Here is a 23422-nt window from a genome sequence, read left to right as displayed (position 1 = left end):
ACTCAGATAGCTTGTAGCTAATACAATTTTTTTATGTTAATCGTTTTTATTTTTATTGTTATTTATTCTTCTTTTGTGCCAGGGAAACAAAGACATCTACACCATAAAAAAACAAACAGAACTAGGAGTGAGTGATATGGCCATAAAATCATATAACAGTATTTTTAGAGTATTTTTGCGATAACAATATTCTTGACTACATGACAAAAATACTGAAAATATTTTATTAATTTTAAGAATTTCAATTTGCACCACATACGTTGTTTATGCCAACATAAATGTAGTTAAATATTCCGTAAAACTGAACAAAAATGACCTCCACCAGTTCTTTAGTTTTGTAGACAACAGTAGGTGGGATTCAGAAACAAAATAAAATCAATTAAAAATGACACATCTAAACGGCTGCCAAAAGCAAATAACACTGTCTTTAATCTATAAATACTCATATATATGGGGAATGTTGTTTTCCTCACCTGGACCTTTATGCGCTGCTATTTCTCCTAAATTCTTCTTGCTGTAACGTGTATCACTCAGCCTCGCACACACACAGACCCGTGTAGTTTTTTTGTCGTGCTGCAAGCATCATGTAGGTTTACATTATGACTGACTCAGAACTGTTTTAAAGTAATGAAGCCCTTCATCACGCTACCTTTGATTGAGCAAAAATGCATTGATATTTACACATTCATGAATCAACCTTCAGTACGGGCACTAGCATTACCCTTAGCTGGTTCATGTATCTGAAGCTTTTGGCAGTTCTTTTATTTTGACAGTGTGCTTGGGGATGATGACATTAAAAACATATTTTTTTTAAAAAAACTGCTTCAAAAACCTTTTCACTATAGTGTATCATAGTTGGCTCTCTAATATTTATTATATATTGCTGTGAGAACATCAACACATTTCTCCTTCAAGCAGCTGTATTTATTCAATTGCTCACCGAAAATTGTACCTTGCAAGATTACATTGAACACATTGTGAGAACGTTAAAATTTACCTTCTCTAAACACTAATTTGTAGGGAATAGAGCTTGAACACATCAAATCTGAATCAATGCAACCTCTTTGGCTGTTAGTTGTGACCACCGGCTGCTTAGAGCTAACATTAACCAGCTCTGACGTTATCCAACAGAGATGGCATCATACATTAATCAGACTGTGACGACTCACTCAAACTTTTTTTTCGGGGGGTAATGTCAGCTCCCCCCGTGACATGGTGCCATAGGCAGCTGCCTTTACCACCCTGGCAAGCACTGCCACTAAAGATAGGATTTGTTGTTTAAATAATCCTAAATACAAGAACCAAAGCTTTGTTGGAAATAATAGCAAAGTTGACTTTAAAAACTTCTACAGCTGTACTTAATCAATTATTAAAAGGGTACCAAGTTTGATTTATTTTAATGCTCCATAGCAGAAAACAACCACACTAATAAAACTGCAAGAACTGATAAGGGCTGTCGATCAATAGCATTGACTTAAAACTTACTTTGCCAGTTGCTGACATTTCAGGCTTTCAGAAGCCATTTTCTGTCCCATTTATTCATTTCACTACACTTCCAAGCACTTGCTAAAGACCTCCACAACACACCTGCAGAAATACAAATGCATTAAACATCAATGTTTTTGATAGGATATTTATTATTTTGATTTATTTGTCTCAGGAATCTTTATCTCCTGCATAACAGTATCATATTGTTTGTGTGTGTTTTGGCACAGACCATCAGCTTTTCAAAAGGTGCTCCCCAGTGCAGTGCAGTACACAATGCTCTGTATTGGCCGGAATACAAAACAGCCACCCTGGTGTCCAACATCTGTTGAAAAAAACTTTTTGAAGATGCAAAACTCTTTCAGTCCAGCTGGGGAAGTTTCCCTGAGATAGTGTTAGTCCAAAAAGAAGATAACCCTCATCTTTGAGGCCTGTTCTCTTTTAGAAGTGAAACATGAGATAAAATGTAAATTCCACCTTTGTGCAGCTTGTTTATCCGCCACATATTCACATACTCTTGTGTTGTGTTCTGGGAGCAGTCAGAAGAATTTCGTCTGTCATTTATCAGTTTGCAAACCCTATTTTGAGCTCCTCCTGACAGTCGGTGTCAGCGTGCATTGCTGCATTTTAGTTCTGGTCCAGTGCATGTTCACACTGACTTTTGATAAACAAACCAAGAGAAGTAAAAGTGAAGTTACAGGGACTGACAGGCGGGGTTCCAATCCAGATTTGTGCAAAACCTGAGCCATATTTTTGAAATGTCAATGAAACACAATTGCGAGATGACTGTGTCTTTATTGAGTGATGTTATGAGACTTCTCCTCTCGAGATAACATTCCAAGAAGCATTGCGATGGAAGTTCAAAACACGAGCAGGTTTATTTCTTTTGCAGCCACTGCACTAGCCCTTATTATTTCCTATCGAAGGCAACGTAGGCGTATTATGTGAGTGATAATGGAAAGGTAAGATCCTTATACAGGGGAGTGGCCATATATGGGATTTCTGGGAAGTGATTCAAAACTTCCAGATGACCCGCCCAGCTTTAGAAGAGTTATGTGATGCAGTAACCCTTTGCAGCATCCTGCCTGAGGGAGCCAGTTTTTTTACCGACAAGCGCACAGCCATCAGTGTGACCAATAAAAGCCAAAAAAGGGTTTTCATTGCAGTTTTGCGAAATATGGATTTCGAATCACCTGATATACCTCTTCATGTAAGCGTCAAAACTGTTTTTTTAATTGACGTGCTTCCATTAGGCATATTTTATATTCACACTTTCAAGTTGCGCAATTTCAGGATTAATAGAGACCTGCTTACTGACCACAGGATTTACCACATATTCATTTATTTGTGATTAAAACGTCTGCTGTAAAAAAACAGATTTTCTTGGACCGTTTATTAGGGGTGCTTATGAAGTATATTTAAATTTGGTCTTTATAACACCACACTGTCAGCACAGAGCAGCAGAACGTCAGCCACAGTAAAAGTCAAACTCAACTTTTCATTCTGCTTGGTCAAAAACTTTGCATTTACTTGCAGCGGCTGCTCCTCTTATCCATCTATTGACAGATAAATATCCACCCCGCGAGTCGCAAACTGCTGCTGTGGAAAAAAAGAACTCATGGAGAGCTCTGCCTGTGCTGCACTCACAGACCCGCAAAACCTCCAAATCTAGAGAGAGGACACAGAATGGATCAAAGAGACAAATGAATTTAAAAAACAAAACAAAGCTTGCTGTAGTTGTTGTCAGCTTTCACAGCAGCCTCACAAACTCAAAGAAACTCTCTGGCCACATTTAAAGCCACAACAACCAGTTGAAATAAATGTAACCAGTAAGCTTACCATAGCTGATATAGTGACTATGCAGTTGTCTAATATAGTGTGATCCTCATTCTAACAAATGTATTTTCCACAAAATAATATTGTCTTGTATTTGTGCCGATACTGCATTCTGCCTGACAAAAACAAACTTAATCCACATGGTAACAAAGGTGGACTTCATTCAAAAGAGACAAATAGTTTACATCCATTAATAATCAGGGCTAATGACAGGTTGTATTATTCATCTTGTCAGCCGAGGCTCATGCAATGAGGTTTGACACTGTGTCGTGAGTTAAGAGTAATTACACTGCCTTATCTGTCGCACATCTTAATCTGTTATGGTGCATTAAAGAATCTGTGTCGCTTTTCACATTGATAATCGCTTTATCAGGGGCCACTGTGAGGGTGAAAACAGCACAAATCCGAAGCCTTTTGAAGCTGTAAACAAGCATTCATCCTCTCTAACGTATGTGAGCAGAATGTGTTTCAATTTCAATTCCATACCTTTGGTAAGCTTAATGAAAATGCCTGACATTTCCACCTTTTGTTATATTGCTGTGTGCAGCAATATATGCAGGCAGGAAGAATCCAACATCTGGAGAACATTTAGCACCAAATGGGTGCATATTAAATATCTATTCTGCTTTTAAAGATTTATTTTCCATCAGATGGTAAATATAAAAAAAAAAAATAGTTAATGCTCATTTTGTGGTAGAATGTAAAATATTCACACACACACACACACACACACACACACACACACACACACACACACACACACACACACACACACACGCTATACATATGCAAACTGCATCTGCTCCTGCAGCTTTAATGAAGGGCTATGACCCAAAATGATATCATATATGCCGGCAGTGTAGTAAAACGCCATTAGCAACCCATACTGCGCTATCATTTTGCGCACATAGCGTGGTTTTAGATTCAAGCTGATTGCTGCATAATTCCCCTCTCCCCAGATCCAAATTAGCCAATGTGCATTAGCAGGTAATTGTTGGTTCAGCGGGATGTTGCCTTCACAGGCTGAGGACCTCATAAAAATCTGGAAGCAGCAGTGCCAGGAACGAGATATTAGTCCCCTGCTAGCTGCAGAAGGGCACAAATGGTCCTCAACAAAAAAAGAAGCTCACTGTGGCCAAGTCTCCCTCAGAGGTGAAGAGCTCCCAGGGTAAACTTGACACTCGGGGAGATCTGCTAATGATCTCCAGTTCCGACCTTATTGTGTCTGTTAGATTTATGTCTCACTCAGGGAAGGGAGAGAAACCTCATATTTGTTGTAGGAAGTCAACAAATAAACCGGAACTCTGCCCTCGACACAAGGCCAACACTGTAAAATCTGACAAAGGGATCTTTTTTAAAGCATCCAGAGATAACTTTTTTGTTTAAACATTCAATTCTGAATTTAATGTTGATTGCACAATGTAATGGATGTAGAACAATGAAAATGGTCTGCTTAGCCGAGCTTTCGCTTTGCAATTCTGCTTTGCTCTGGTCACGATCTCGCTGGAGAAATGAAGGACTGATTTATGGCACAAAAGAAAGTGCGTCGATCGTTGCGCAAAAAACGCAGAAAGTAAACCGTGCTGTTCGATTTCGCAGTTCCAGCGCTAACTATGTACAGCAAAGTGAAAGCGTGATTTTGCAGTTGCTGTAGGGATCGACCAATATTGGGGTTTTTATGACTGATACTGATTATTAGTTGTAAATTATTATTATTAGTTTCTGTCAAAATTTAGAATTTGGAATATAACAAACTCCAACACCAAAGTTTTTTTTTAAATGCTTTTAGCAAATGTTAAATCCCATTTAACAAGACTCTATATCATGCCATTTCATCACAAATATTAATACTCAGTCGAGCTTCAGCCAATGTGCAAAATACATAAAACTGTTCAGTTAAGTCCAACTAAGTTGGTTACTTAAAAACTTCACTTGCTATCACTTACAAAGCACAACTTAATTGACTTGTCATTCTTAAGTTGCCACAAATTAATACAATTAAATAAATACAACAAAAAATTAAGTAAACTTAAGAATTAGGTATGAAGTATACATAAATATAACTAAAAGTTATATACTTACCATTATCAAGGCAGTCGGTATCCTAGATTTACAAAAGTAAGATCAGCTTGTGAGTTCACAGTGTCCTGTTTATTGATACTGCAGCAAACAAACAGCATTCAAAGGCAGAAATATATTGATGGAGCAACACCACTGAATAAGGCTGGACTAGGATCCTCTGTACGAGCTGCAGGAATATTTATTAGCTTTCCTCGTGTTTGCAAATTACAATGAGAATGCAAATCCTGAACACTGTGCCGAAGGTCGTAAGATAGGATTCGTCTGGCTGGGAGCGTTTTATATATAAAGTTAATAGAGCATGGAGAGGGGAAAAACACAGGATGTGAATTTGTGTTTTTAATGGCTTAAAAGAAAACTGATGCCCTCTAGTTTAGCAATTGAATGTTCAGCTTAAATAAAGTTGAGGCCAGTGGCAGCAGTCTTTTTCTTCCCCAGTGGTCCCAGAGGGGTTGTACACTGAGCGAGGAGACTTTGTGGAGACTCTTTTACACTTACAGGGGACAACTACAGTAACTAACTTCATATAAAATGTAGTGGAGGATGACAGAAGTGAAGCATCACATCAGAGCAGAGAGGGGGTGAACATCAGCCTCTGTTCAAATGCACACTGATTTTTTGGTTCTTCTGCTCCACTGGCCACTTTGGCTGCTGTTCAGTCACAGTTTGGAGGTTGTGCTCTGACTTTAAGTCAGTTCTGCTTGTAATATCGATGTATATCTTGATATTCTTAAGAATAAGAGTGAAAGCAAATAGTTGATCATGATTAATTGTAGTCAGAAACTAAAAACTAATTTTCAGACGTTTAATAGCTGTGACTGACTTTTTTTTAGCTGCAGTCATTGGAGTAAAATTTTTCCATTATTCATATAGAATTTATACAATAAGCAGCTGTCTGTAGGCCATTAAGGATGTGTTTTCTGCCTATCTGGACTGTAACTGAATAAATGGTGATGCTGCTGCAGTATTGAAACAGTGTATTTCTTAAGGAATAAAACAGACATTACTAATGATAATGTAGGGCTGTCGTATAGTAGCATGTTGTGGAATTGTGTGGCACTTTATATACAGTATTTTCCTTTTTCCCATTGCGTTATCAATGATATGCAAAATAACATTGCCATTGATACATCCTATTTCACCAGTCTTATGAATACAATGTCAAGTCAAGTCAAGTCTATAAATAAAATTGACTTGACTTGCCATTGTATTCATAGGCCTTAAGGGCTGGTGAAATAGGATGTATCTAGATTAGGGCTTGGCAACGAATGGCTTAAAATGCTATCACGATATATTGGCCAATATTGATATTTATCTACAAAAAAAGTCAATTCATCATTTCTTCAAGGTTTAAAGACTGATGTTTGCTCCTGAGTGATATTTGAAGAAATTATTTAGTTAATTGTGGTTTAAAATATTATTCATGTCAGAACATGAGAAACATTAGCAACAGCGGAACATTTCACAAATATGAGGTAGATTCAAAACAATTATAATCAAAGTAATTTCATCAGATCAAATAATAAGCAGATGAAGAAATGTTAACTCTAGTCAGCAGCATGTCAAACTCTGTACAGACGGTTTAAAACATTGTGTTTCGTGTTTTTTGTTTTAGCTCACAATACAAATAAAACAAATGGAGAAAACAAAAATCTCACCTGTGGTCAGAACTTTCTGTTTACACCCACAGTTTATAATTTCTGCAGTTTCTTAAACAAAACGATAACAAAAGATGGACTTTGAGGACATCCTGAAGTAACAATGAGAGTTTATCTGACATGACTGAGACAGAAATCATGTTTACTGACGTGTTAATGTGTGAAGGTTTTATTCATGTTACCTTTAATCATTTTATATCATTAGGTGAAATAGTCGGTTAGTCAGTCAGGTTACTGTTAGCATTAGACGAGTAAACGTTTACAATGTTTAGGAGACTCCATGTTGTTTTGGATGAAGAGTCGTCAAACACCTAAACCACGCCTGCAGCTGCCAGTAGCTCCTCACAGGGCGCTGATTGGACACAAACGCATTATTTGAACCCTGACAACTTGGATTTTTGGACACCAAAACAACTGCCAAGTGTGAAGTCAGTCGGATAAATGGCTGTTGAAAAAAAAATAGGACAGACAGACAAACAGATAGTTAATCTATTTAAGCTAGTTTTGCTTGAAATCACTAATTGTGAATTAAGTTGAATTTATTATACATCATTTCTGCCTAAAATTGGAAATTTCCTGTAGCAGCCCCCCTCTCAGGTCAGTCACAAAGCTAAAAAATAATATGAGGAATTGGTGAAACATTACGGTCATATCATTCATGATACATTTACTCATTAAATTCTAGTTCAACGTCCAGTCCTTCCTCACAAGCTACTGTCCAAAGTTTGTTGTTTTCATACGATAAAAGGGGGAAAAACAACTCTTGCAAGTTTTATATTTTCTCCATGCAGTCACCGCCTTGCCATAATGATCAAGTTATTTGTACGGACCCCTGGTTTCACCTCATACCACAGCCATCTATAACTGTAAGCTATTGTAATCTTCCTGCTATTCATTAATATATGAGGGCAGGAAACTGTGCACGGAAATGGGCATTTGACAGATTTAATGAGACTGGCTGCGAACAATGAGCCGTTGGGGTCTATGGCAGGGCAATTCACACTTACTCAATTTAATGGGGGATTAAATTCAACTGACAGACAAAAGGTAGTGGTGAGTTTGTCACTCTCACCTCCCTCCATACAACGATAAAATTCTGTAAATGAAGTTGGGAGAGAGATTGATATGAACAAAGGAAAATGCTTCCTTAAAAGTTGCGTGGACCATTTTCAATGTGTAAAACAATATGAGCTCTGCGAACATCATCCCGATGTAATTACGATACAGTCACGAGGTACAGCTGGATTTTGTGGTGAGGGAGGAGCAGGAGGTGAGGGCGTTGTAATTGCATTTCATTATATGAAAAAGGCTCCAAAGATGATCCTTTTCATTAAATGTTAATTAGTTGTCATACATCTGTTCTAACTCCACATGAAAAAATATATTAAATTTAACAAAAGCGATTGATTAAAAATGGAGCTGTGTGTTAGATGAACCTAATTTCTTTAGCGGATCTTTCTCGCATATTTCTTAATAAGTTAAAAAATTATGCTTTCATTAAAATGTCAGTCTGACAGTTGGCAGTGGTGACGTGTAGTTTCGCCTCTGCACAGCTTGGACCTCATTTATCAATTGAAAGTATGACAGAGTGTATGGTCGCTTCCCTGCAAAGCGCGGCATTTATCAATGTGGACGTGAGCAGAGGCTACGATTAAATCTCACGTCAGGGCTGAGCTCGTGTATGCACGTTGGAGTCAGCGGTGCAGCAGAGGAAATCTGGCTGAGTCGGAGAATTGTTATTACACCATGTTTTGACTGGCATCTAAGAATGTATAGTAGGCCTTAATGTGAGAAAATACTGTATTATAAGTTTTTATTTTAATCACTGACAAGCCAGAGCACGTGTACATCAGTTATCATTAAAAATTCGTGGGATGATTTCTGCGCTCGGATCTGCGCTGGTTTTCACTCTGGATTGATTAAGGGCCCTTGTATTTTCACTGTACAGGTGTATGTAGACGTCAGCATATTGGGGATTTGGATTCAGAGCAGTTTATTTCAACTTTTGAGTGTTTACTTCTTTCGTTCGCTTTAATCAGGTTCTACCTGAATGCCTGAAAATGCAGGTCTCCATTAAATAGGAGTTTCTATTCATTTTCAAGCACTGCTGTGCAGTCCAAAGCTATTACAGGAAATAATTTCAGTTTATCAGAGCTTTCTCACGGCCTGCTGCAGCTGTAAATGACGCTGATAAGAGCAGTGAGACTGAACCCAGGGTTGCAGGACGTTAAACTAAAGCAATGAGCTGAAAGACACTGAAATGCTCCATAGAGCTGAGGGGAACCACGGAGAGCTTTCCCCATTATAGTGGTCATTTAATCCGTCTGTTAATGTGTCATTACAGCTTCAACTGACAAGCACTCTGATTTAGAGCAAAGTTTATTTTAATGTTACTTCAATATTTTTGTAATCATCAAAAGCACACCCGAATATTCAACATACGCGTTGAACGTCATCATATTTTAATTCATATAGGGTAGCTTATGTAATTTTCAGGCCCTATTTTCCCATGTTTTTGTGTTTTATTGACTTACGTGAATGCCAATTTTTGAAACTGGTCCAGTGTTGAGTGAAAGCGCTGCAGCTGGCAACCACTAAACAGACTACAGTGTAATCATCCACGGGTATATGCTTAGTTAATATACGTCCACTAAATGCTGGTTTTTGCCACTGATGGCTCAGATGATATTGTCTCCACAACATTATGTAAAGGATCAATACACAGGTAGATCTTTCACCAAAAACAACCCCGAAATCTCTGTTACCAGACATCATTTACATAAATAGCAATTGTAGCATGTGGAGAGCTTATTTCAACCAAACCAGACTTGTTGATTGCTGAAACAGTGGCAAGATGAACCAGGACTGTTTTAAGAATTTAATGTTGTTTTTGCTGACTTTGAATGAAGTGTGTTTTTCTAAAATTGCTTTTTATTTAAATGGAGTCCGGTGGGTTTGGTGATTTTGGAGCTCTTTCTGGTAAACAGAAAGGGTCCTTCTATCTAACAAAAGGTCTATCTCTGTTGTTATCCTTTTCATAATGTTGTTAGACACTTAGGTAACAATTTGATCCTGTAAGTGGCAAAAACAAACACTTTCAGTGGACGTACTTTCACAATACACATAAGTCCCGATTGTTTAAATTGCAGCTTGTTTTTGCTGCTAACGGCTACAGCGCTCTCAGTCAGTGCTTGACCATTTTCCTTGTTGATACCTCTAGTCACTTGGACAGAAAAACATGGAAAAATAGTTTTAAAAAATACCTAATTTGCCCGGAAGTTTTAGTTTAACAAGTCAGTCAACTCTGTGACATCTATTGCATGTCCTGTCTCTTTGGAGAAGGAGGTCTGCTTTCATTTCTTCCAATGTTTTTTTGGGGGGAGAGGAGTTAATCTTAATTGGAATTAAGAGTCTAAGGACATAGGATGTTTATAATTTCTGATATTGGGCTATATGAATAAAATTGACTTGCCTTGAATGAAAGTAAAAGATTCCCCGTTTATATATCATGTAGTATGAACTGTATTGCAGTAGGGATCACAGTTTGCCGCAGTTTTTCATAAATATGTGTTTGAGAGAGTTTTGTTGCCACATGTTCATAAACAGCTAAAGGAGTCTTTTATTAAAAGATAGCTATGTTTGTAGCCTTAACCAGCCGAAACAGTTTTTCACAAATGTTTATAGCTCAGAAGCAGCACTGTGACTGACGAGGTTGAGCTGCATGATTTGAAAGCTCTTTACAGTCGCAGGACAGCTTAATCGACAGCACTTACTCCCAATCGCCAAGGACGAGACTTCAGCTGACAAACAGGGAGTCCATACAGGTGGCAGCTTTGGGTGACGGAGGGGAGTAGAGATGGATTTCAGAGGTAATTAGAGATGACATTCTCCGAAGACTGTAGTCAGCATCAAAGACCTTCTCTCCAAAGGTGCTGCTAGTTTCCTGGGAAAAGGTTAGGCGAGACCCCTGAAGACTGCAGGCACCAGCTCGCTTTTCTCTCTTCTTTAGTGAAGTAGACGGCTGACAACTTGCTGACGCTGTACATTATCACACTGTAACTGTCACCGAAGGGAACATGAAAGGGTCTGATTGACAGAGGCATGGCTGGTAAAAAATCGCGGGGTAGAAGAATGAGGGAGAGAAATCTGAAAGTTGATGCCCTGTTTCAGTTTGTCTCTTTTCCAGGATATAAGAGGGAAGTGGCTGCTTAAAGATCAAAAAGATTTGAAACCCCAAATATACTAGTATATCGAATGTACTTGGTTTATCGTTGCTTGTATCACGTGGGATGTATAACATGACTACATTGCGAACGTCGAGTATAAATTGCCACATCATTTTTTTAAGCTCTTCCACGCACAAACACAAAATAATCGAGCACGATATGTCACGCACATTCTCGAGCCCATCTTGACCACTTTCTCTTGAGAAATAGTGTTTGAGTAGGTGAAGCGTGTGAGAAAAAATCATCACATATAAAGGTGTCACCTTCAAATTCTATTAATACATGAACAGGAGATATATTAGATTATTTGACACTCACAGTGAATAAATATTTACATTTGACGGTACCACAGCAACAGTTTAACAGTTTAACAGTAGTTTGTTTTTCTATTTTCAGAGTGCCGTTTGCGACCATTCACTTTAACCTTATTATAGACAGTAGGTACTTTAATTAACTTCACTGTAACAACTTTAACAGCCTAAAAATATTACAATATTATATATTATGCATATTGCTATGCCCTACGCCACACCAATATTTAATTATTAATTTATTTTTGGAAAGTACTTCACCTGCCACACAAAACAGTTGGTATTTTTTGTTTTAAATCATTATTTCATTTTTGCAACAGAAGGAAGACAGCTGGGTAATTACAGCAGTGATCCAACAGTGAAATGTTACAACACAACAGCTGCAGCAGGTTGTACAGCCTGAAATGTCTTCTAACGCTCGCTGTTTGCTCATAACTCAGTCTTACATAATTAAGAAGATGAAAATGTCATTGAATGCCACGGAGAGAGTTAAAAACTCACAGTGGATGTGGAGGACAGAATAAGGATTAAAACTAGAAATTTCCCAAAAAGTACCTTCCCGACAATCATATCAACAACCTATGTATATATATTTATTGAATCCCTTTTTATTTGAGTTATTCTAACTTCCATTCAGCCTTTTCTTTCATTGCAGTTTGCATAGCCCACAACAGTACACATGCAGAGGGAATACATGGAGAAAAAAAAAAGCCCGTTAGTAAGGTTTAGTAAGGCATCGCCAATTATCTTTTCCCTTTCCACGGAGCCATATCAAAGGTTTGTGCTCACTGAGGAGAAAAGGCAAGAAAATGTGTTTGAATGTCTTGTCCATATTAATAACAGATAAGACACGGCTGTGGAGGGATCATGCCCTGAAGGATGTAGCATGAAACACAGAGCACATCTTTCCTTGGCTCATTCGAATAGTCACAGGACGCTCGTTTATGTCTGTGCCAAGATAGTGTCGAATGGCACACCCATGGGGCTTTTTAAGTGTTTTGCTAAATCCACACCACAGACACCAAGGACTTAAAAAAATGTCAAATGCTTCATCATTTATCTTGCCTGTTGTTTTGCAACCAGCAGTCATTTTCAGTATCAATTATTCTGCAAATTATTTTCTCTGTAATAAGCAGTTAATCGTTTGGTCTGTAAAATGTCAGAAAACAGGGAAAATGCCAGTTACTGCATTATAGAGGTTATAAATCTAAATCATTAATCATTAAATTGTGCAGTTTGTCGGACCGACAGCCATATGCTGTGGTCATACTATGAGCAACAACGCAACAGTGAGACCAGCTTAATTATTGCCGAGTCACTGTTAAAGTGTTGCTTAAGTGCTCATTAAAGTAGTTGCATCATGACACGCTTATGTGGGTCTGCTGCTAACTTCAAAGCACCTCGACTAAACGGCAGTTATAGTTTGTATTTGGTCATGAAGATATCTGCTAATGATCAGTGTCTGAGCCCCGTTTTAACATCAGATTAATCCTCCACTGCATCCCCTCGTGCACTCCAATAGACAGAAAGCTAGCAAAATGTTAGACAACTAAAACAAAAATATATGATTGTTTAACACCTCATGTCATTGGAGTGCTGAATTTTTTAAAAAAACTTTTGTTTGTAGCACATCAGGCCCACCAGCAGCAACGAGGGTGTGTTCCAAATAGCATTTTTCTTTTAGTGTCTCCGTGCCGACGACAGCCTCGGCCAGAGGTATTGTGTTTTAGGTTGTCTGTCCGGTCAGCACATTCTTTTGAATACAATATTTCAAGAATGCCTCGATGGAATTGCTTCAAATTTGACTCAAACTTTCACTTGGACTCAACGATGAGTTGATTAGATCTTGGTATTCAAAGGTCAAGGTGACCTTACATCTCCTTCGTATTGTCTTCATATCTGAAGAAGGCCTGGGGGGAGTTTCCTCAAAGTTGACACAAACGTATACTTGGAGCAAAGAATAAACTATGATTTGAATCTTGTGATCAGAGTTCAAAGGTCAAGGTCACAATGACCTCATAAAACTTGTTTTTTTCCATAACTCAAGAACCTTGAGTGTCCAGCTTGAAACTGTGCTGACTGTACAAATCTTCTGTGTGTGAAGCATCCTTGTTTCCATAGATATGGATGTAAACTTTAAACGCAACTTAACTGGTGTGAGGAGGTATACAAACGCGTGGGTTACTTTTAGAAGGCACTACAGCTGCCCTTACATAGTATGTGCTGTTGGATGCTGTATCTTCATAACATTGTGCCCTGAACTTCCACCCTCTGCTCATATTTCCGTTATCATGGAGATAAACAAACCCATTCCCCTAGCTCGCCAGAGACAGAGGTTGGACTGGAGAGTGCTGGTTCAGTACTTTGCAGTGTATGTAGATTTAACTTTTACATTAAAGCAGCATACATTGTAGATTCTTTTTTTTGTATTGATATTTGAATATTGGTTTCAATATGCATTGCACTAGCATTGTTTTTTTTTTTTCTTTTTTTGTTGTCTTGGTAATCTTTCCAGTTATTTTGTTCACATAAATGATTCATATTCCTAATATTACTGTCTGACTGGTCATCAGTCACTTGAATGTGCTGCCATCCTTCAATGCACCCTCTGTCCGCTGTCAATCAGCTGTCAATCAGCTGTCAACGGTTTTTCACTGGTTTTCAAAAATTGTTGATAAATTTCCAAATCATCGACTAAATTATTTATTAATTTGGCATTTCAGCTCTGAATCATTCTTAACTTTTTCAGTGTACATTGTAGTAAATATGGGCTAATGTAGGAAGTATGCCACAGGGGACTGCATGGATTTTCTAAATAAATCTAAAAGTTTTACTAATATGAAGTTACTCCACATTGACAAGAAAAGCTGAACTTCTACATTGTGAACACACCTCAATACACATGGAAATTTGAGGCCCAAGCTCCATGGCTAACCAGTATTTGCTTCTTTAGAAGGGAAAATGTGAGCGTTGATGCCGGCTCACACTGAAAACACGCGCTGTATTCTGCCTCTTTTCAATTACATATCAAGAATGAGGCTGGAGATATTCTACATTTTTGTTGTTGTCAATGAGTCCCATGAAATACCAAAACCAACAATGTGCTAGTTCATCTCTCTGCACCCTCTGACTCCTCCATCCTGTCTGTGGCTCTCAACTCCAAGTCCATTCAGTACTGCTGCACATATGAACCGCACAAATAGTCACATATTTTCTGACTTTATTTGACTGTCAGCGTTGAGAGTCAGTGTAGAGGGACAGTAAATATGGGGAGAGAGAGGCGTGTAACACACAACAAAGTGAAACTGCAGATATTTAGTTTTTAAAATAGTAGGATAAAAAAATGATAAAAAAGTCTGATGCTGTAGTTTTTAGCAAACATCATTCAAAGCGAGAGAAACAGTGTTGGGGAGTATTTTCATAATGAAGGAACATGTCATCCAGTGCAGCAGTTTAGCTTTTGACACGTTTTCAGCCATGTTAGCAGCATGTTGTTCAGTGTTTTGGTGGGTTGGTTCGCCAGTTTGGTCCAGACTGAAATATCTCATAAACAAAAGGCAGGGGCCAGGGGCCATCAGCTCCAGATCATGTTTTGAGGATTTTTGGACATTAGGTGCTTAGCTAGGGCCTCTGTCAGGGGGTGTGGAGGATTCTCCACTGGCAGCAGTTTTTTATTTTTAATTTTTTTTTAAAGAAGTTCTATTTTGGTGCTTTTTATTCACTTAACACCTTGTGTATACTAAAAGTACAAAAACAAATCCCAGTTTAAATCACTTTATTTCTATTGGGAATTAAATAATGCTTTTGGGGCCACCCGGCACTTGATCAGGGGCCAGATTTGGCCCATGGGCCACAAATTGAATATCACTTAATTATAGTATTTACTAATGCAATATAGAAGAATAAAAAAGATTTAGAATTATAAATTTGGGATTTAAGACGCAAGTTTGGATATTGCTCCTGTATATCTCTGAAGGGACGGACTCAAGAAGGTGCTTTTTAATTAAAGTTCGTGTTTGTAGGCTGTTATTTACATTACCAGTGAACTGCCGGAGGCATCTTTCGGGTGTTTGTCAAACATGTCTGGCACCGAGCTCTTTGTATGTGTGTGTGTGTGTGTGTGTATGTGTGTGTGTGTGTGTGTGTGTGTGTGTGTGTGTGTGTGTGTGTGTGTGTGTGTCTGTGTGTGTGTGTGTCTGTGTCTGTAAGAGAGAGAGAGAGTTCATAATGTGCGTGTAAGTGAGGACAAGGAGATGATGGTGTATGATGATGATCATACACCATCATATAGTGATGATGCTATATGAGGTAATGCCATTTTGCAGAAACAAATGTGGAGGCTCATATTATCACATCCTCCATGTGCAGTGGCTGCAGAAATTCGCACCATCTGTTTCTTTTAATTATGTTATGTTTCTCATTTCAACTGTGGTGAATAAAAAACTCACAACACAATAGACATATAATTTATTCTATTTTATCGCCATCCTTCTCTTTAAAACAATAGTTAACAATCTTAAAATAAAACTTATTTTAGGTGGAATATTCGGCTCCATATAGTAAACAATATTGCCCTCTAATTTTTGGGAACATGTATGATTAAAAAGGTTAGTTTATGGGATTATACGCGCATTCATAACAATTGTGAGGCACCTACACTTGGTTGCCTCCTTAATCTCATTTTAACGATATTTTCAATGCAAATCATTAAATAATGAAATTAGTGTATTGTGTGCCAGTAAATGATTAATGTCTTATCTCTGAACGATGCACATCTTGGAACAACTGCTCCAGAATTACACGCTTCATTAAAACAGTGAAGGAAAAGTACACTACTCTGTGTATCAGAGTACTCCCAGTGCAGCTCAGCAAATATCCACCCCGGCACTGAGCGGTCTGAATAATGATGATTCCATAGTATTAGGAGACCACTGCATCCCCCCAATTAAATGATACAAAAGCAATAAATACATTTAGTTCCCTGAGTCCTTTCTATCAATTCTCTGAATTTATTAGATTTATTCATCTTTGCTGTCCGATGGGAAAATACAGCCCCCTTTCAGGAGTTATTCTGTCTCCTATTTTGCTGAATATATTGACTCATCAATATATAATGTCATCGATTTTTAGGAAGTGCTGGCAGAAAACAACACACAAAGCTATTGTGTGAGTCCCACTGGTTTCAACCCACTAACTTGATTTGTGACACAGGAGAGCAACGTGGATATAAACTGTGCTTGAGCGTATCCCCCCTCTTTTGTTTTGTTTTGATGGGTTTTTCTTGGGCGGCTTGATATTCATATTGAAGTCGTTCTTTTAGGGCACAGTGCTGCAACACACAACTCTCCCAGTAACAGGCCTTTGAAAGCTCTGCTGGAAACACCCTTCTGCCAGTCAAGACCCTCAAATGCTCCACCGGACTTCCAGACAAGACCGTAGAAACTTTTCATTTTGCAGACGCTTCAGTCCTCCATTTTCATTTTCCATACTGGCCTTTCACATTTTCTTGTTCCTTACATCACTCCCTAAGAGCTTCATGGTCTGCTGCCCTGCTCCTTCTCCGTACTGGGGTTGAATTAAATGGGGACTGCAACTCAGCCGTGGAGTTTTGGAGTGGATCTGAGGGTTTCTCAGAATTACTGCTTAAAGTGACTACACTGGTAATGTGTGGGCAGCAGAGCTTGGGGACTGTGGTTGAAATCGACATCATGATGATATTAGAATATTTTTCTTCTTATAGTAATATGCAATCAGATTGATATTTGTTGCAGTTGTTGCAGAGATTTGTTGCAATGTACTGGTTTGCATTTTTCTGCATATGAGTGAAAGACGTTTCACGAGTGCAGTGCAAAAATGGCAAATGTGGGAAATCTGCATACTTTCTTAGTAATTAGTGGTTACAGATGGCTGTGACGGGCTACAGATTAAAGTTGAGCTGGCCGCAACTTTTTTAGTGCTCCAATAATGTGATGAAGTTTTAACAAATTGTTGTTCCTAGCTGTGGTACTGTATGATTTATCTTATTTAGCTGTCAATGTGATAGCATTATGTGCATTGCAGTACCCACGGATGTAGGGCCGAGAAATGTGATGGTAAATTAGGGGTTGACAAATTATCGGTGATTATCAGTGCCGATATTTGGCATTTTGCAGATTATTTGTATCAGCGTTTTATTTTAATGATCGCTGATAAAATTAATTAATGAGGAAGTGTTCATATTAGACTCAACCAACAGCATGGAAGGCAATCTGCAATACATGTAAAGAAAGTGTCAGCGTGAGAGGAACTTTAACTTCGTAAAACCTCAGGGAGCTATTTTATTTATTCATTTTTATTTAAATTTTCTTTAAAAAAAACAAACAAACAAAAAACAGGGCTTTTGCAGAGCTCCAGACTGTGACTTTTTAGTCACATTTTGCAACCATGTACTGTGATTTGCAAATACTATTAATAGATGAACTGGAGAGCTGTTAGTTTGTTTCCAGCAGTGAATAACAGTGAAAAAATCATCAAGTTTAACGCTGCTGCATTAACAGTCTAACATTACTCTTCTTACATCTTTACAAATGAGAGTGAAACTACTACTACTTCCTACTTCCTGCATTGATACTACATGTTGCATAGGAAAATAAACCTGTAATTTTTTGGAGAAATTATTTTTGCTCTGTAGCTATAAAGTTTTTGAAGTTATCCTTGATGACTTTTTTAGCCTCCAAACTGTACCTTCCTTTTATTTTGCTACTCCTGCTCTTTGAAAACAGAATCCAAATTTTGTAAGGTTTTAGCAATTAAATAGTAATAAAAAAGAAGGTCAAAAATGTTACCTCACCAGCGAGCACTACACAGCTGCTTGTCCTGTTTCCTCCTTCAGCTTTAAAAGCTCTCGTGCCCTCGTACACTCAAACATTAATGCTGAGCATGCAGTAATTAAAGTCTGTGAAGGTCATTAAGATTGAGCCCCTGACCGTCTCCTCCTCCTCTGTTACTGTTAGCTGGTGATTTGCACTCACACATCTGGCAGGGAGTGTAGGGGAACGTGCCAGATGTGTCACGGTGAATATGAAGTCGTGCTGACAACACCGTGTTCAGCAGAAGGTTGACAACAGTTTGATTTCATGCAGGTTCAAGTTCAGTTCTAGTCAAGAGAGACAACAGATATTTACATTTTCCAGCGGTCATATTTTTCCCGTTGAAATGTGTAGGAGTCTAATCTGATGGTCAAAGTTAATAACTAATAAAATTTTAATCTGGCTTCTATTAGCACTCAGCTTGATGGCTGCTTTAAAAGAAATAAACTAATAAATAAAATAACATCAAATAAATCACTTCTATGCAGAAACACAGCAGCCACACAAAACAGTGATGATCTATAAAGTATCAAATGTTTTTGACATCAAACCGCCTTCAAGTTCTCTTTGTGTTGGCACAAAGACAGAATCAGTTAAAAAGTTCAACTTCATGTTTTATAATTGGACTCCACAGTGTTTAAACAACTGCTATCCTCCAGATGTATGATTCATTGGTAGGAAAAAGGCTATTTTTTGTCTAGTTGGATCAAAATCAACCTGAGAATTATAGATTAAAAACATGTTTCGTAGATCTGCCTTTTCCTCTGACTTCTGCTCAAATTAGTAATAGAGGACGAGAGCTGCAGTTAAAAATTACTCAAACAGATTTATCGACATCGTGATTTAGATTTTTTTTCTTTAGATGGTAATACAAAGTACTCAAGTAAAACAACGAAGAAGGATTTTCTAGATATTTAAATTTGTCACGCTTACACACTGTAGTTCTTTGCAAGACATTTTCCTTCCTAATCAACATGTTGACCAAGACACCAAAGTAAACAAACCTAACTTAACTTTAATGTCAGGGGCTTTATTTAATCCTGCTTCGTCCATCTGGTGAAACATGCTGGGCGATGTGCGCAGGGGACTCGATACTCGTCTTTGAGTACACTTTTACTGGATCACACGCCAGGAGAAGAAGAATCATTATAATTTCCCTGCCTGTGCAGGCCTCAAAGGAATTCTGTACTTTAGATAGTGGCAATTACAAAGTAATATTGCCTGTGAAAACAGATGGCAATGAACTGCTGTTTGAAAAACAGAGACCATGATCAAATTTACTGTGGTGGAAGAAAACTTTATTCATCACTCAATGAACTGCACTGAATAGGGTCAAATTTCTGTTTACATGAGGTTAAGTTTCTGTTTTTAAAACCAGACTGCTGCATGAAATTGATGTTTACTGCACATCTCTGGGTCACATACCAATCATCTGTCTCTTCCTGCCACAGTTATGGAGGCAATGGCTGTGGTTTGATAATCGTGACACCGTTCCTTTGTTAAACACAAACAATGAGACGTGGCACAGGTTGTCAGAGGAAGTCTTTCATGTGCTTATTTCTTCTGTAGCTGTTCATCAACACAAAGGTGAGGTTTTTCATCAGGTGGAATAAATAAACATCACCAGCTAAACAAGAGCATGTTTTGAGCAAGATGAATATTTTGATTAGAAATCAGCAGGATCCAAACTCATTTTTCTGTTTTATCAACTGTAATGATATCATAAAACAAAGAGCAGGGAGAAGGAAACAATCTTTGTCCTTTTTTTGTTTCTGTTATTTTTTTGTTTGCCTCTGTGGCAGTGACAGCCGTGACCAAAGACATATTGTTTTTGTGTTGTAGTGCATCTGTCGGCCTGTCGGACTGTCCATCCATCTCATCGTTGTGACCATGATATCTCAAGAACGCCTTTAATGATTACTTTAAATTTGGCACAAAGTTTCACTTGGACCAGAAGATGAACTGATTAGATTTTGGTGATCAAAGATCACTGTGACATCATGTTTTCTGGCCATAATTAAACATCATAATTAAGGAACAGAGGTGACACTAATCTTGTGCTGATTGTATAGATCTGTGCTGCAGAGTAAGATGGTTACATCCATGTTTTCACAGACATGGACGTAAACTGGAAGTGCAGCTTGACACCAGTCAGGTGTCAGGAGGTGGTTTGGGTGCATGCCGTTACTTCTAGTTTGGACATATATTTGCGAAGAGAAAATGGAAGAATTCAGTTCAGAATTTGGTTTTGGGACATTGGGAGCTTTAGGTGTTGATTGGTTTTGCATTCTTGCTGTTCAGTTTTGTTGTGTCAACACGAGGGCTGTACATCGCTGATTTCATCACGATAGGATATTATATCTATACTTTGGACATCGATATGACATTTGCCGATATCGCAAAGTCTGCTGCGAGATAATTTCAATTATTCGATTTCGGGGCTTAAGATTGATATGAGACGATATTATATGCTTATTTGGTTACAGAAGAAGCTGCCAGTCCTTCTTTTGCTTTTGGCTAGAGAATAATTAATAATTGGAAACAATTAAAACTGGTTGATTCAGTTTTCTCATCTCTTGATAGAACATCACAAATGAATTTCAGTCTGTATGCTCGTTTTTTCAGTCAAACTGGGCAGCTAATGTAACGTTAGCAAAAAGTTGGCAAAGTGAGATGTCTGGCATATATATGTAGTGTCTCCTGATTATGGCTTTTGATTCTATATGACATGTGCTCTGTCTGTTGGCTCGCAGTTCCTCCGAAAACAAAACCTTTCCAAACTGCTGATTTATTCCCGAGGAAATGGCGTTCTCCTCATCGTTTGCCATCATCTGCCTGATGACGGTGTGTGACGGTGACACAGAATTTCAGCATAAGCTAACATCCAAAAGAGGAGAAGAATCAAAAATGTATTGCACTTTGAAAGGATGTACTTGCAATATTATTCTAATGTATTATCATTATGTCAGTGGCATAAAATGGTCTCAAAATGACAGTAATAGTGCTTGTTGCAATTATTTCTGGGAAAATAAATTGTCCCATAAAAGTAGCGATTATGGCAAGTCTGTCAAAAACATCAGTAGAGACAAGTTTCTTACTTTGTATCATTTCGCAGAGAAACATTTATACGCCTTGCTCTTTTTTGTAAACTAAGCCTAAAACCAAACCTCGTGGGGGAAATGTCAAACTCTGGGCTTGTCAGCTGACAAATGACGAGCAGCAAATCTCTTGCTTCTCTCATCAAAGAGATAATGCCATGATCAGTGACTGATATTAACACTTTTCTCAGACTTCTGTACTCCCTCTCTGCTCCATGAGCAGGTTAGTAACCTTGAGCGTTACAGCATCATTAGGACCAAACTGCACTCTCATCTCGTCAAGATGCAAAAAAATCTCATTTACATGGCACATCTCCGGGAGAAGAATTCCACACTGCAAAATTGCATCGCTGGACTAATTGGATTTCCAAGTGCCTTCACACATATTACCACATCTTTATGTGTTTTATGTAGACAGCAATATCACTGCAGTGGAAAGGCTTGTGTAACATTGAGTTATCTATAGACACTTCAATCAGTTTACTGGTAATGAAGTCGCTAGTGGTTGAGTAATTTATTGGTGTGTTTCGGGCATGCTAATGGTGTTTTGCCTCATTAAGCCACATAGCGGAGGCAGATATTTTGTCTTAGGGGTTAGTGGTACAGGTTTCACTGTGGCTTCAGGTAATAATTTGCTCCTTCTTCCCAAAGATTTGACATATCGGCTTCCGTTACGTACGGTTATGGAGCCCATAATTTGTATTATAACTCATGTTTATTTTATCTGCACATCAGCAGTAACTTACCACAACAATATGCAAGCCCATTTTAGCCTCGTATCATTATGACTGCGGCAGCACTCATATATCAGTGTTACATAGTACTCCAAACACAAAAAGTAAGGGGAGTTGATGGTGTAAAAATTCATTACCCTGACAGTCTTTTTCTTCATCTGTAAACAATACCTTTAACCAAGTTCTTAGTGAGGAGTGCTGGCCATTAAATCATGAAGCGGCTCTGCAGAGGTCGTTACTTTTAATGGCTACATTGATGAATGACAGTGTTGGGCAGGTTGATGAGGTCAGGCTGGCATCTGAGTGTGAAAGTACCCCTGAAGTCCTCACAGGGAGCAAGTTGTGTTAAACCTGCAGCGCTGTATTTTTAGCTTTTTCGTTATCAAAAGTTGGTGTCATCATACACACTAATGACCACAGTATACTTTGTGCAGACACAAGTGTTGGCAGTGTCGCATGAACTAAAGGTTACAGTTGCTGAGAAAACAAAGAGCTGCACTGCCTCTATGCTCTGCGGTGACTCATGCTGGCTGGCCAAATTAATATAATACTTTAAAAAGCACAACCCCCAGTGTGCGACCATCTGCAATTAGTTTAAAATATTGCACAGTTTGTTATGTTGCCTTGGAGATCTTCAGTTTTATAACCGATCAAATGGCTTCTAAATCTCTGCGTTCCCTCAGCCTCCGTTGTCGCTCTTTCCCCCTCAGCCATTGTTATTATTGCTGTTTTCAATTTTTATTACCACTACTGGTGTTTTCCCAAGGTAACCATTAACACTTTAATCTACACAAACCCCACTGTGCTAAAAAAGGACATTCAACACACTAGTATGTATATACAAATTCCTATACTGCACAGTGATACTTTATATTCAATTTGTGTCAGTGACCTCTCACTGGTAGTGAATCAATGTTTAGTATGAGCTGCACTTCAGGAGCAAACAGTGAGACAGAGATGCGTGAAGATTTTTTTCTGGACATCATTTACTGTAGTTTAATCAACCCAGTTGCCAGGATAAATGTTGGCATTTGACATTTCTGCATACAAAGTATTGGAGGCATTTGCATATTATTATGTAGTGGATGTGTTGAATTGTAATGTCTCAACAATGCAGTGGTTAATGTGTTGTTATGTTTAGGCAGAA

Source organism: Plectropomus leopardus, chromosome 8, assembly GCF_026936395.1.
Source record: "Plectropomus leopardus strain MGB_pleo_1.0 chromosome 8, ASM2693639v1, whole genome shotgun sequence".
Classification (NCBI taxonomy): domain Eukaryota; kingdom Metazoa; phylum Chordata; class Actinopteri; order Perciformes; family Serranidae; genus Plectropomus; species Plectropomus leopardus.
The sequence above is the reverse complement of the archived record's forward strand: the minus strand, read 5'-3'. Positions refer to the sequence as shown.